The sequence below is a fragment of the Dermacentor albipictus genome, chromosome 1 (assembly GCF_038994185.2).
Source record: "Dermacentor albipictus isolate Rhodes 1998 colony chromosome 1, USDA_Dalb.pri_finalv2, whole genome shotgun sequence".
NCBI lineage: Eukaryota > Metazoa > Arthropoda > Arachnida > Ixodida > Ixodidae > Dermacentor > Dermacentor albipictus.
In genome coordinates this window covers 107,821,173-107,837,018 of record NC_091821.1, presented here as the reverse complement: position 1 = coordinate 107,837,018, position 15,846 = coordinate 107,821,173, and positions in this window count along the sequence as shown.

Genomic DNA, 15,846 nt, shown 5'->3' with positions numbered 1-15,846 from the left:
AGTATATAGGTCGGGAGTAACTTTATTTAAACATTGTTTTGTTTTGCTTGGTGCAAGGACCCCTCAACAGTGGCCTCGTTGAACAATGGCCTTCTCGTGCTGAGCACGATTTGTCTCCGGTTCGATGCCTTTGGCCAAGGAAGACAGCTGCTTAGCATGGATGCCAGTTTATCGCAGGGTACAACAACCTTTCATTTTGGGTTCAGAATTGTACGCAAATAATGTAGGGAATGAAGTAACTGCGTGTCTAATCGACAAAACGTTTATAGCCATGACAACTTCAACAAATACTGCACGATTCACCGCAAGAGAGAGAGAGAGAGAGAGATAAACTTTAATGCTAGACCAGGCTTCTTGAGCCCAAAGGTGGGTGGCCTCCTCAGTCTAGGTAGCCATAGCTGCTGCCGCCGTCCGAGCCCTGTGCACCAACCATAGCTGGTTGGCAGGGTTTTGCAAAAAAAAATAAAATAATGGTTATGATAATAATAATTGTCAACACGGATATGTATTTTGTTCTTTTGCATAGAGCTCCGAAATGTCAAGAGACACTTTACATCCTCAAAAAATAATTATAGGCATGTACAGTCGCGGACAGATTAAAACGGACCACGGCGAAGGCGGCCGGAGCGGCTGCGGGGCCGGCGCTGCTATCGCGCTCACGACCAGAGTACCCCGAGTGACGTCAAACTTCTCCGCACCCTCGCTCTCGCGCTGGTGTTTGTCATGCTCGATAAATTTGAAGTGCAGCGTTCGGCTGCTCTGCTGCTGACGGTCGGGACCATCAAGTTTCTAAATAAGCACCCTAGAGGGAAATGTGGCGCTAGTGTCTACGGGGCTCTCCTGAGCGTTGCCTCAACCTAGGGCTCTATTCTGGGGCCGAATCTTATAACGGTTCGGTTGGGGAACCGTTCCTTTGGCCTCACCTGATTGGCCAAAATTTTGATTACGTCACAGGTCGTCAGAGGCAGCGGGGTGGTATCGCAATTTTCGAATACGGCACGCATCTGTCAATCATCTTCAAAGCGAACCGGTCGTAGGAACCGGCGAAGGGGTAGTCCGCTTTGGGTTCCGTTGCTGTGGCTTGGCTGTTGGCTTGTGACCCTGGCCGCGCGCGCCGGTCGCGCGTCCCCGGAGACGCGGGCGTCGCGCACGCGTGCGTTGGTTGCTTCGGAGGCTATTACTTGCCTTCGTCGTCTGCTTGGCGTTGCTCTTTCGGTGTCGACCACGGCTGGAAATGCGATACGCTTCCGAAGAAGTGACGGATAATGAGTTGCACCGCCCTTGCTGGCTTTCTAAGTAGACCTTTTGCAGGCTACGCTATCAAATGGAGGAGACTCGGGTGCAAGCGTACGAGTGGCCATTCCACGCAGAGGAAAGAATATTGCGCGCTGGGGTTTATTGCCACCGGCCTGCAGCTCCCAGTGCTCTGTCGGACGCGAAGCATTCGTCGGAATTGCCTAGATCTCTGCTGCCGACATTGTCCACAAAGTTGCTCTCGCAATTACTGTGTTGGCCCGTTGAAGGGCTGGGTCAGCTTTCCCGTGACCTCAGCTTCAAAGTCAATGCCAAGGAGATATTTGCACGGTGAGATCGAATTCCCAGTGCTATCGCCAGTGTGAATAGCGAGCAGATCGCCGTTCAACAGTCAGAAGGGTTCAACCTAGGCTGGTTCAGCGCTTCCTTCGTTCGGCTGATAAAACTATACAGTCAGGACGGGAAGGTATTGTAGAGCTCTCTTATTTGGCTGCCCTTTCCTCTCTATTTCGGGAGTGCCATACTTTGTTTCTCAATTTCACGGCACAGCGCGCACCGTCAGCACCACACTCTTCGATTTGACTTCGCGCAGGAAACGCAGGGCCCGTATACCGTAATGTTCGACTTAAGTTCCATTGCTTCTATCACTCGACGCGCCGTGGGGCAGATCGCAGGGATAGCGGCAGCGCCGCGGCGAGCGAGTCATGTCCGAGCTGATGACGAAGGGCGAAAAAAGAAGGAAAACTGATATAGTCGGCTAGTAAAGGTGTCCCTAAGAACCAGTTCACGGTTTTGTCGCGCTATCTATTTGAGAAGTGCTGGTAGTGCGTTCCTGTTGCATGCATCGTGCGAGCTCCTGGTAGACGACATAGCGCTGCGCTCTGCCCACTCCGTGGCCAACTCATTTACGCTTACGATACCGCCTGTGGGCTGAGAATGAAAAAGAATGACATTAATAAATTACTTCTGCATTGCGTAAACGCCCGGCACCACAAGTTTATACGTCAAAACTTGGCGTATAATATTTAATTTATATTTTACGTTTGTTTAGCAAGCAGAAACATTCTGCAATTCCTCGATTAGCTCGTCATATAGTGACGTACACTTCAGAGGTGGCACCCTCTCATCTATTGGTCGCGTCCTCCCCTTCTTGCACCGCCGGCTTGGGAGTGGCACATAAAGTGACGTAAGTGGCGAAGCGAACGGTTCGTATTCCGAACCGTTATAAGATTCGGCCCCGGACACGCATGGCAGCTGCACGGCCGCCATTATCCGCCATGTTTACTCTCTGATTAGCTGTCGAAAGGTCACGTGTTTTGAAATTTGTGCCGGGAAGCGGAAGTATTGCAAAATGCAATTTTGCGTTTTCATCAAGATGACGAAACGTGACGTGGAGCTGCAAATTTTATGGACTAATACATTTTTTTGGTCCTTGGCAGATATATTGTGATGTTAGCGCTTCAAAAAGAATGTGAGCGGTAGCGTGCAGAAGCCAGTGCGATGCATCTACAATTGCGCGAATTTGTGGTGGCGATCCAAGATAGGCGCCATGCCAGCTTGCTGATTGGCTGAAGGAATATCTCGTGAGGAGCGTCACAGGAAGGGCTGTTTCGTAATCGTCATTTTGACGATGCGTGACGTTGCGCTGGGTCGCCATTGCTGAGATTTTCCGCCATAATTCTTGCTGCGACGAGCCGCGCGAATTATGCTAATGGGCAGCCATATGCAATGGCAGCCGAGAGGAATGCGTATCGCCACATTTTCCCCGTCCTTTGGCGCCACGAAAATCTTTTGTTCATAACGCGTGCTCATAGTATTTGCATCGCTCTCGGGTGGTGTTGGCATTTGTGTTTGGGGCCATCGTTTTTTAAAAGAACGCTTTTGTACGAAATAATATTGGTTGAATATAGCAAACTTCCAGCAATGTTGTCCACTTTTCACTGCTGCATTTGTATTGTAATCGAGATTAATGCCTTTTCGCACAATCAGACGTTATGACAACGGCCTCTTTCTAATTTATAAAAAGAAATGTACGCAAGGCGGCGCCTTGAAGTTTCCTCCCGTGGTGCGAGAAACCAGCGAAATGAACAAGAGATGGCAGCGCCGGCGCTTGCGTCACTCTAGTGGATATCTCTGGCGCGCGCAACGCTATCGGTGATATTCGGCCGTTTCTCAGCCAGCCGAGTCGGACTGAGTCACTTGCGTTTCTCGAAATAGCGATAACGTGGCCTAGAACGTCCTCGCATCACCACTGGTAGGTCGCGTATGTTGTTTCAAGAAAGAAAACAAGCGCGTTGGCGCCAACATGCGATGACACATTCCAATTTCCAGGGACACGCATACTAGCTTTTGAAGCAGACGACGGCTTGTACGCAGCAGACGACGGAAGCGAGAAGCGTTTTCGACGGAATAATCATACGCTTTGAAATAGCTGCGTTATTTTTACTGCGGAGGAAAACTGTTTTGCTTTACCAATAACGCTACATTCAGTGCCTTTATTTCAGTTTCTTAGGCAAAACGTCAAGTTGGCGTCACGTTACGTAAGCAAAACCGGGCCACCAGCGCCATTTTGTTTGCGCCGCGCCTACGTCACTCATCGAAGAAAATGGCGGAATGTCCAGGGGCGCTATTCTGGACATTCCGCCATTTTCTTCGGTGCGTGACGTAGGCGCGACGCAAACAAAATGGCGTCGCGACACACACACACACACACACACACACACACGCACGCATACGCACACACATACACACACACGCACGCACGCACACACACACACACAGACACACACACACACACACACACACACACACACACACACACACACACACACACACACACACACACACACACACACACACACACACACACACACACTAAATGGTCCTCAAGAGGTTTGCACCCATGATCGCGACAGTTCTGGCGGTTTCTTGGCGATCCACTGTCGCGATCATGGGTGCAAACCTCTTGAGGATCAATGTACGATTGTTTCCCGTGGCAGCACGCAGCTCATCCGTGAGATATCTGAAGCACAGATGATCGCAAAATTGGGTGATGCGTGTGTCAGCTTCCCGTCTCTAGCTCTCACAGAAAAAGAATTACGTTACTTGGACGCGGCATCACACGACACGTAACCATGTTACATGATTTCGCACTTCATTTCCGTGTAAGCGCATGCGCGATTTACGTGCATGCCATGTATAAAATGACGCAGTGGCACAATAAACTTAGTTGAAAGTTTGCGCTTGGTGTGTCGTCTTCTTTCACGTCCGTGTCGTTTTTTATGTCGCGCAATATCATTTAAGCAGTGCAAGAGCACGCTGGGTACGTTTGTGTACAGCACTCTAAAACAGGAGTGCAGAACCTGTAACGACACAGTGCATATTTGTTAAACACTGGAGAACAAATCGTAATACGAGTCTCGTGTAAACGACACTTACCAGTAGTAGTGCCGGGCGAGGAGACAAGTCCAGTCTACCAGCAAGACGCCACTGGCGAGGGAATGTAGAAGCAGTAGCAGCCGCTCATGGAACAAGCTATTCTCTCATGGCCGAAATAATCTTTTGGAGTGCAGACCATGGAGTCGTGCAAGAGCACGCTGGGTACGTTTGTGTACCGCACTCTAAAACCGGAGTGCAGAACCTGTAACGACACAGTGCATATTTGTTAAACACTGGAGGACAAATCGTAATACGAGTCTCGTGTAAACGACACTTACCAGTAGTAGTGCCGGGCGACGAGACAAGTCCAGTCTACCAGCAAGACGCCACTGGCGAGGGAATGTAGAAGCAGTAGCAGCCGCTCATGGAACAGGCGATTCTCTCATGGCCGAAGTAATCTTTTGGAGTGCAGACCGTGGAGTCGTGCAAGAGCACGCTGGGTATGCTTGTGTACCGCAATTGAAAACAGGAGTGCAGAGCCTGTAACGACACAGTGCTTATTTGTTAAACATTGGAGGAGGTAGGGGACAGAATTGTTGGTCCCGTATGGCCTAGTGATCTGAACATTGTCCATCGCCTTCCCACCAGATCTAATGACAAGAAGAACAGCATCGCTCGTTTACATTCGAGAACGAAGAAAGTCGACTTTGTTAGTAAAGCGCGTAAAGCCAAACAGTCCCATGATCATTGGATTTTCTGGCTTTGTTAGATTTTCCGGCTCTGTTAGATGGGGGTCGGATTTTCCGACCCCCATCTAACAAGGCTCTAACTTTGAAGAAATAAAGAAACTGAATGTTCCTTTGGGCGGGCAACTGCCAAATTAAGGCTAGGAAGACTACTAACACCAAATTTCTGCATATTCGTGACTAATCCGACCCAACCAAATTAGACTAGGCATACTTGTTCAACCAATTGACAACACACATGGCTTCTATACTGAAATGCAATCGATTCTTAGACGGATTTCATTCTATGATTCATTTTAAGGCTACGAGTGTTCATAAACACTTCGACGCTATTGATAATTTCCTCGCATCGCTGATTAGTCCATTCTGACTAATTGCCATTCTGAAACCTGGTTATCTGACGACGGCAAATTTGTATTCCTTCCCTAACTACAAAGTGGAATACGGCAACCGACTGGCTACTAATTAGGGTGGTGCTGCCATATATGTTTCTTCTAACATTGCTTATCGAAGAAGACATGATCTATCCTTAACGGTTACCAAGTGCGAATCTGTTTGGATTTAATTCAGTAACTGCTTTCTTGCTCAAGATAGCAAGAATTTTATTTAGCTGCATTTACCGTTCTGCCTCATCGTTAGTCAATGAATTCTGTAACAATCTCGATCTTATTTTGCATACTGTACGACTAGAAAACAAGAATGTTCTAATAGATGATATAAATATTAATTTACTGGAAAGATCACCTATTTGTATAACTACACTAGTTTGGTCCATAGCTACGAATGTGATTGCTTAATGTTGCCACACGCGAAGTCTTTTATGGTACAGGCACACCTATTGATTATGCATTTTCTAACCTTATTCATTCACCAGAGGCAAAATTTTTGCACATCGACATCATTGATCATTACCCCCCCCCCTCTGCTTTTACGTTTCAATTCTAATGTGCAACCTGGCCCACTTTCACACACTAAAGATGTTCTTGACAAAGATAGCTTCATAAATACTGTTACTAATACAAATTGTTCTTAAATTATATCACTAAACGACCCGCAGCAAGCCTTTTCCCATTTTTTTAACTAATGATCTCATACTTCCGAAAGTTCACCTCGAAAAAGAAATACAAAAATAATGTCACTTTTTCAAAATTCATGCCTATCACAGCAGTTACTAGAAATGCGGAAATGGGATAACTTATATAGGAAAACTAAAAGGCAATCAATTAACATGAACCTAAGTGCCCGATATGAAAGCTTCTGTAACACTTAACTGTAAAATAAAACCAGCTAAACTATTGTATTTCGAGCGAAGAATTTTACAGGCGGCTAATAACACTAAATAGGAATGGGAGATTGTCAACTCCTTTTTACATAGACACGACTAAACCAGGTATCCAGAATTTCAAAGGATGGAGTAGAACTCGATTCCGCTGCTGAAATAGCCGAGGCTTTTAGCAGTTTTCTAATAATCCACCTACTCCTGCACAGATGATCAACATGAACTATCTACCGCCATTACTTTTATTTCCTATAACGCCAGAAGAAATGGATGCTGTTAGAAATAACCTAAAGGTGACAAGCGCTGGAATTGATGAGGTCCATCCTGCTAACATTAATTGCGCACCTAAATTCAGACATACTTTCATGTATTGTTAATTATTCAAGACTGGTTTATTTTTTTCTGAACTGAAGCGCGGCAAAGCTATCGCAGTATTGAAAAAGGGCGATAGCTCATTGCACAACTACAGACCTATTAGCAATCTGCCGTTCTTTGAGATAGTTATTGTGAAACTAATTGAAATGCGGCTAACGAAATATCTAAATTTAATGTCTTCTGTGCATGCCAATTCGGTTTTCGCCATGGGTATTCCACAGCGCTGGCACTTATTCATCTTACCAACCAACTAAAAAAATTTATCGACCAGGGATTTCTCGCCGCCACAGTTTTTATCGATCTAACGCAAGCATTTGATAGCATAAATCATAATACCCTATTCTAAGCTCGAAGCAATCGGTATTTGCGGTCCCGCCCTTTCGCAACTAAAAAGCTACTTATATAACCGTGTTCATGTTTTTGTTTCCAGTGCTTATTCTCGACAGCAAACTACTAACATCGGTGTGCCCCAGGGCTCCATCCTGGGGCCACTTCTGTTTATATTAATGATTTACCTAATTGTCTTTCTTCGACAAAATGCATTGTGCACGCTGATGATACCACAACATTCTATTTTCATAAAGATGTCATCTCTCGTTAATAAGCTTAATGCTGACTTAGAAAACATTCTAAGGTGTAATGTTAACATGTTATCTATTAATGCAACTAAGACTAAACTTGTTGTATTCTCTTCACATCAGCGAAACATAGCTTCCATTTCACCTTTCAGTTTTGGTCCCCACTGCCTTCATTCAAGTTCATGTTCATCTTTCCTTGGCGTTCTACTTGATTGTAATCTGAAATATTACAATCATATTGCTTACATAAAAGAAAATAGCTTACTGTACAGCATCTTGAAGCACGCGCTTACTTCACACGTAGCACATTGCTCTCACTTTACCACTTTCGTCCACTCATATTACTTTTGGTATAATATGTTGGGAAACCACCTATATTATTCGTATTGCATCTCTACGGACAGTTCAGAACCAAGCCATCATAATTGCTTATAGTTCCCGCTTTTGTAATGCCCCTTCCTTACTATTTCTTGGCTCAGTAAATACAACCTAGGTATATTTTTCTACATATTTCTACATAATGAGCTACCATCGATCACATTTTCACAATCTAACTTTACAATTCATAATACCACCAGATTCACGTTGAATAACGATTTTCTTTCCCCAAGAATCCGCACCAACTACGGTAAGCAAACCGTGGAATTTTTCCATACGAGTATGGAACACTTCCTCTCATTAAGAAAAGCACAATATCTTTACACCAATTCAAAGCGAAATGAAAATTCATGTATTGACAGATGAATGCGAAAAATTACTGCAACCATTTTTGTCCGTTCTTCTTTGCTTTCTTTTGTTTTTATTCTTGTAGATAAAAACGGGTACTTTATTCCCATAATATTCTTGCTACCATAAGATCAGCTAAACCTTGTTATTGGTAATCAGTTCTGTATTTTTACTCTTAATGTTCAGTTCCTGCTGCTCGTATACTACAATATATGCTATTGTTGCTTTGAGATCTCAGCTATCGTAACTGTTCTTGTACACAAGGTCCCGATACAGTCCGACTATGGGACCTCCTCCTGCATACTAAATACTCATAATGTAACCCAACTTGTAACAATAAATTCTGGTAGACACAGCCGTAATACGGGTCCTGTGTAAACGACATTTACCAGTAGTAGTGCAGGATGAGGAGGCAAGTCCAGTCTACCATCAGGACGCCATTGGCGAGGGAACGTAGAAGCAGCACGAGACGCTCCTGGAACAGGTGATGCTCGTAGCCGAAGTAATATTTTGGAGCGCAGACCGTAGAGTGGTGCAGGTGCACGCTGGGCACGCTTGAGGACCGCAGTTGGAAACAGGAATGCAGAACCTGTAACGACACAGTGCGTATTTGTTAAACAGAGGAGGACACAGCCGTAATACGAGTCCAGTGTAAACGACACTTACCAGTAGTAGTGCAGGGCGAGGAGACAAGTCCAGTCTACCAGCAGGACGCCATTGGCGAGGGAACGTAGAAGCAGCACAAGACGCTCCTGGAGCAGGTGATGCTCGTGGCCGAAGTAATCTTTTGGAGCGCAGACCGTAGAGTCGCGCAAGAGCACGCTAGGTACGCTTGTGGACTGCAGTTGAAAACAGGAGTGCAGAACCTGTAACGACACAGTGCTTATTTGTTAAACACTGGAGGACAGTCGTAATACGAGTCCCGTGTAAACGACATTTACCAGTAGTAGCACAGGGTTAGGAGGCAAGTCCAGTCTACCTGCAGGACGCCACTGGCAAGAGAATGTAGAAGGAGTAGCAGTCGCTCCTGGAACAGGTGATGCTCGTGGCCGAAGTAATATTTTGGAGCGCAGACCGTAGAGTGGTGCAGGTGCACGCTGGGCACGCTTGAGGACCAAAGTTGAAAACGGGAGGGCAGAACCTGTAACGACAGTGCTTATTTGTTAACCACTGGACGAAACAGCCGTAATACGAGTCCCGTGTAAAGGACACTTACCAGTAGTAGTGGAGGTGAGGAGGAAAGCCCGGTGGAAAGACCAAACGAAGATACAATGGAAATTAGAAAATTCTCGACTCGATTGTGCCTAACCCATGTGGTGTAGAAGAGAACTGCGAAACGCGAAACTCACCATGGTTCTTGACGTCGCAGAAACTGAAGAAACTTTCATTTTGAATTTTCATGGCGGATAATACCGGCTTAACTCTTCAGAAAGAAACTATGCATAAAGTGGACTATGTAGTCACAAGGACTGTTCAGAAGGATGGAGAGAGAAATTTAACATGGAAATCAATGAAGTAGCAATCGGAAGACTATCTCGAAGACAGACAAATTCAGTACCGAAATAAAAATACAGCTATTCAATGCGAGATGTTTCACGCTTGGAATGGAAAAGCGAGCGTGCTCGGAATAATCTGAACAATAACTACCATATCGAGCCATCAAGCAATTCAAAAAGACCAACTATCAAGAAAATTAAGCCTAGTACTGGACGCCTCATGGTTCAGATCAGGAATGTTCTGAATGAATATTTTCAGACAGGAGGAAATTTGAATGCAGATGTACCAACCATGGTAATGAATTTTCGAAGGAATTCTTGCAATGACAGCAAACGTAAACAAGTTTGCGTTGATGAAGTTACGCTTGGAAATCATAAGAAACCAGGCTAAAGACGTGTACATAGAAGCAAAAATATTTGCAAGCAATGAATCTTTGGAAAGGGACATCAAACAGTTAAGAAATCAGAATTTAAAAGCGCTTCAAGGTGCCGTTCTTACTTGATCAAGCCAAACCCGTATTCTAGGAATGAACTGTGACACGGCCGACGGTATTCTGCTATCATATCGATGTGAAGACTCGAGTGAAGTGCTCAGGAATCGAAGGGTATTTCAAGCCAGGGTAAAAATATTAGGCCTGCTGGAATTTCTAACTTCCTGCACTGTAACAGCTAATATCGGTATTCAATGACGGGAAATAAACCGGAATCTTGGGACAACCCTCTCCCAGACGAAGATACGTGATCTATGGAGAAATATACCGAGGAATATAAAAGACTAAATGCCTCAAGCGCGTATCAACAACAAGAAACGGAACGTAAGCATTGACACTTCTCAGATGCAAGCCCGGCGGGGTATTCAAGTGCAGCATTCATGGTACTATTATATCAGAGCGGAGACAGTGCTGGTCCTGGCAATGAACACCGTAGCTCTGATGAACACCGTCGTCAGTCTCGCAAATTAGAACTTGGAGGCAACAGTAAAGTATAGGACCACTTGTACAATCGTGATGCATTGGAGAAAGAAAATGCTTGAAGCACCCGTTGAACACAGACTACGAAAAAAAAAAAGAATTACTCAGTAGGAGAGCAATGGGGATACGTCAATAGCAGTGAAACGTTGAGCAGATATAACCAGGAGTGACCGTAGAAAAGATGTCGTAGTGAACAATTTCGTGGAAGGGATCCCAGTTGCTACAGACCAAATAACCGTTACGAAATTCCTTATAATAATGAACGGAAAGGAGATGATTCTCGTGTCAGATATACGTCGAAAATGATCAAGAAGAGGCATTGAAGTTGACAAGTTCGGCAGTTACTTGAATATTTGGAGAGCAACAACGTGAATGTTTCGTTCCGTAAATAATATTGGAGGACACGTTCTACGGTCCACTAAAAGCAAAAGAAATAAATACCGCCCACACCTGCCTCATTTGGCTAGAACAAAGTGTGTATATTGGAAAATCGCAGAAATTCAGCAAGCAAGCGAATGTGCAGACAGTAGGTGAATACCAGATATATTACGACAAAGACCCAATGAGACTTCAAAGACGCTTTCGGTAGGGCCCGTATCACAAGACGAGCAGCACCCGATAACATGTAAATGGAAGAGATCCGTCGACTATTGGTGCGACACGTATATGGACAAACTTCATGGTGGAGTACGCGGTACACTGGCGCGTATACGTGTAAGAAATAATACGACAGTGCGTTGTGTGGCGAAGATACGATTCCAGATCGTTGTAAGAAGTACCTCCTCTTGAGGATAGAGTAACGAAGACCAAATTGTCTGAAATAGCTGGTCTACGTTTCAACGGTGCGCTGGGAGCAACGACAAAAAAAAAGTAAGGCAACTTTCACAAGTGCCGTGGCAAGAGGTGTACACTGCGGAACTGTTGGAGGCGCTTCACATCGGTTTTCTACACTATTTTCGGTGTTTCTCAGCTCGAACATAAACGTGCACAGCAACAATGCAAGGCTTTCAGGAGAACGAATAAGGGATTGAATGCGGCCACAGGAACATTACGTCAATAAACAAGTGAACAATTTATGACCTATCACCAAGTGGAAATTTCCTCCCCAAAACATTGTAGGGGCGGTTTCTGTGAAGGCTTTTTCGTAGTTTTCAAGTCTACCGCGGAAAGCGATCGGTGGATGTGTACTGCATAATGGAGAACTACACACCCGAGTATACGAAGTAGGTTGTATCATTAGGAAACAATCATGATGGACCTGGAGAGCCTATTCTGCGAACCCAGTTTTCCTCCCAGTTCCTGCGGAGAACACTGGGGGTGGGGGGGGGGATATTGAAGGATAGGACGGCAACCTTCGACAAAAGTGAAGACTACGTAGAGTTAGCAAAGCATTGTGAAAAATGTGGCACTCCGAGTAGACGAAATAAATTACGGGTGAGTTAATGAAATCAGCTAAGAAATATAACCACGAACGGAAGAAATTCAACGTCGTCTCACTGGGAGAGCGACATACAGAAGCCTCTTGGAAACTCTGTGGCGAAGTTTTCCGAAGCATAAACCTAACCTCGAAGGTCTGCATAGCAAATACATTCGACAGCATATTTCATCGGAAGGTCACAAAGTCTGTGTTGTTGCGGGACGGGCAAGGTGTAGCAAAAGGATTAAGGAGCACTGCGAGAACACTAACCATAGCCGTCAGAGAAAAACACGGCTTCATTCAAAAGCAGACGTTCGGAACCTTAAATGCCACAGGGCTTATCCGCCACACGAGGAGACAACCGTATTACCATTGGAGAGTATAGATGGTACTTGTCAGAAGTAGTGCAGGGAGTTTAACGAATCTGCGTCTCCCAGCTGAAAGCCACCAGCGAGAAAAATGCATGCGTAACACGGCCACAGACTAGATGTGCAGAACCGCCCGCTGGATATGCTTGTGAATAGCAGCAATGGAAAGCAGACGGTAGGAACGAATGAAGGAAAAAGTGGAGAAGGAAGGCAGGGAGGTTAACCAGTTTAGCTTAACCGGTTTTCTACCCTACACATGGGAGCGGAATTGGGGATGAAAGATGGGGAGAAGAGATAGGGAGCACATAACACTGCACACACATACTCTTGCGCGGTACGTGACATCACCGTCACAGCCGCTTCTCCAAGCCCGTCTCCTTCATAAACCGGTGTAATCCCTTCGTCACCTTCAGCTGCGATGTCTGTCGGCGATATGTGAAAATAGTTGCAACTGACAATAGTCTATTCTCAAGGTGCGCTAGAACGGACGCCAGGGACTGTCTCTGAACATTATATTCAGGACAGTCGCACAGAATGTGTTCCAGCGTCTCCTCGCAAAGACAGGCATAGAAAAGAGCGTTGTCGGCCATTCCAATTCGAAACTAGTAAGATTTCTTGAAGGCCACCCCCAGCCATAAGCGATAAAACAGGGTGGCCTCACTTCGGCGGAGTCCAGTTGGAATACGGAGATGCATCAAGGGGGGCAGGTCGTGTTGACGATTGCTCCAGTTGGTCTGGCTGCTTGGTGTGCACCACAGAGAGAGCATGATCTCCCGTGCAAGCACTCGAATTATGCTGGCTGCGTCGGACGTTGAAAGTGGCATGGCCTCTTCCTGTGTGTCTTCAAGAGCTGTCCGAGAGGCTTTATCGGCGTCTTCATTACCTATGACGCCGCAGTGACTTGGCAGCCACTGAAATGTCACGTGATGTCCTTTCTCATGTGATGTATGGAGTAGGCATCTAATAACGAGCACAAGCTGTTCGAATGGTCCGCGACGCAGAGCTGATAGCACAGATTGTAGGGCTGCCCTTGAGTCACTGAAAATTGACCATTGTCGAGATGGTTCCCGATTGACGAAACAAAGTGCAGTGCGAAGAGCAGCTAGTTCCGCAGATGTAGATGTCGTTGGGTGGTCAGTCCTAAAGCTGATGGTAATACCTCTTGCTGGGACGACCACAGCACCGGACGAACATTGGATGTTTGTGGAACCATCAGTATAAATATGTGCACTGTCCGCGTACGTCTCGTGCAGAAGAAGCAAAGACAGTTGTTTCAGCACAGGCGACGACAGCTCAGACTTTTTCCCGATTCCTGGTACGCTGAGATGGACTGTGGGCCTGACAAGACACCAAGGAGTATGGATGGTTTAGGTGCAGCGGTGAAGCCCGAGGGAAGTTTGTCGTTGTACTTGACGATAGTTTTAGAGAATGATGATTGGTGCCTGTCTGAAGGTAGTGTTGCCAGGTCGCGATAGGGGGCACGTGCAAAATGTCTGATGTGCGTTCTCAGGGCTTCCACCATGATGCGAGTTTGCATTGGATGGTCCCGATCAATCGCAATAGTAGCCTCTGTTGACGTTCATCTGGGCAAACCAAGGCAAACAGTGCTTGAGCTAGTGCTGTCTGCAGAACAAGAATACGTCTTGCAGGCGTTGTTCACTGCAGGTATAGACCATCTCTTAAAAACCCGAGAAAGAGATATCTGTAGAATTTCATCATTGTGTGAACTGACATCCCCCACGTCTTTCCTGTCAAGTAGTTAAACAACTGGGAGGTTGCTGTCAGGCGCCGTTTCATGTAGGCCACGTGCGGGCTCCAACAGAGGTCTCGGTCGATAATTACGCCAAGAAACCTCTGGGCTCTGACATAGGAAATGGTCCGCTCATTGATTGAGATGACATAAGGCGTCATTGGTTTGCGAGTAAATGCCACTAGGGCGCATTTTTCTGGTGATATGCTGAGACCTTGTTCACACAAGTAGCTCGCTGTCAAAGTAGCCGCTCTCTGAAACCGTGCACGTATCTGAGGACGTGTGACTGCCGAAGTCCAGACACATATGTTTGCGTATATTGAAATTTGGTGGTAGTTGGCAAGTATTCAGCAAGCCCAATAAGAGCGAGGTTGAATAGCTTCGGGCTGAGAGCACCGCTTTGAGGAACGCCCCTGCTGGTACAGCGTCGCGCCGTTGGGCCATCGTCAGTTAACACATAATGATCTTGCAGATAAGTAATTTGCAATCCACAAAAATACTCGACCACCTAGGCCAACCGTCACAAGAGCGTCGAGAATGGCCTCATGTAATACGTTATCGAATGCCCCTTTCACATTTAAGAATAAAGCTGCGGATAAACGTTTTCGGGACCTTTCGTGCTGGACATATGAAACGAGATCAACTAAATTGTCGATGGAAGAGCCGTCACGTCGGATACCAGCCATGGAAATCGAATAAATCTTGTATTCAAGGTACCATTCCAGGCGGCCAAGGATCATCCGTTCCATTATCTTTCCTACACAGCTGGCCAGCGCTATTGGGCGGTAAGAGGTGAGTTCTAATGGGGATTTGCCCTGCTTTAAGAGTGGCACCAGGCGGCTTACTTTCCATTCGTCAGGAACATTTCCCTCCTGCCATGAGGAGTTGTGAAGGCTCAACAATTCTATCTGTGCGAACTCTCCGAGATAGCACAGCGCCCGGTATGATATACCATCCGGACCCGGAGATGAGCGCCTGCAGAGAGCTAGAGCCGCTTCCAGCTCCTCCATTGTAAAAGGAAGGTCCATGCGGCAATCACGGGAATGGGGGACGTCAGCTCGGGGTGGAGGATCTGGACGAGTCCCTTGGTCTGCGATCCGCGCACAAAAGTCTTCTGCGACATCAATGTCTTGCCGCCCTTAAAAAAGCGCTAGCGCCTTGAATGGAAAACGCGGTTCCGGAAGGCAACGCAGACCTTGCACCGTTTTCCAAATGTGAGACAGTGGCTTGCGGGGGTCGAGAGTCTGGCAAAACGTTGACCAACGTTCCGACGCTAATCTATCCATTCGACGCTGAATCTTCTTTTGAATCCTCCTGGCTGCCCTAAGGTCATGGATTGATTTTGTATGTCGATATCGACGTTCCGCCCGGCGACGAAGTGCTCGAAGTCGCTCTAATTCTAAGTCGAAGTCGTTTCGCGTGTAAGAGATCGTCAGACGCGAGTGGCGTTTTGCATCGTATTTTTATTGTTTGCTCTAACCCAGAGGGTAGGCTCTCGCGGCAGGCAT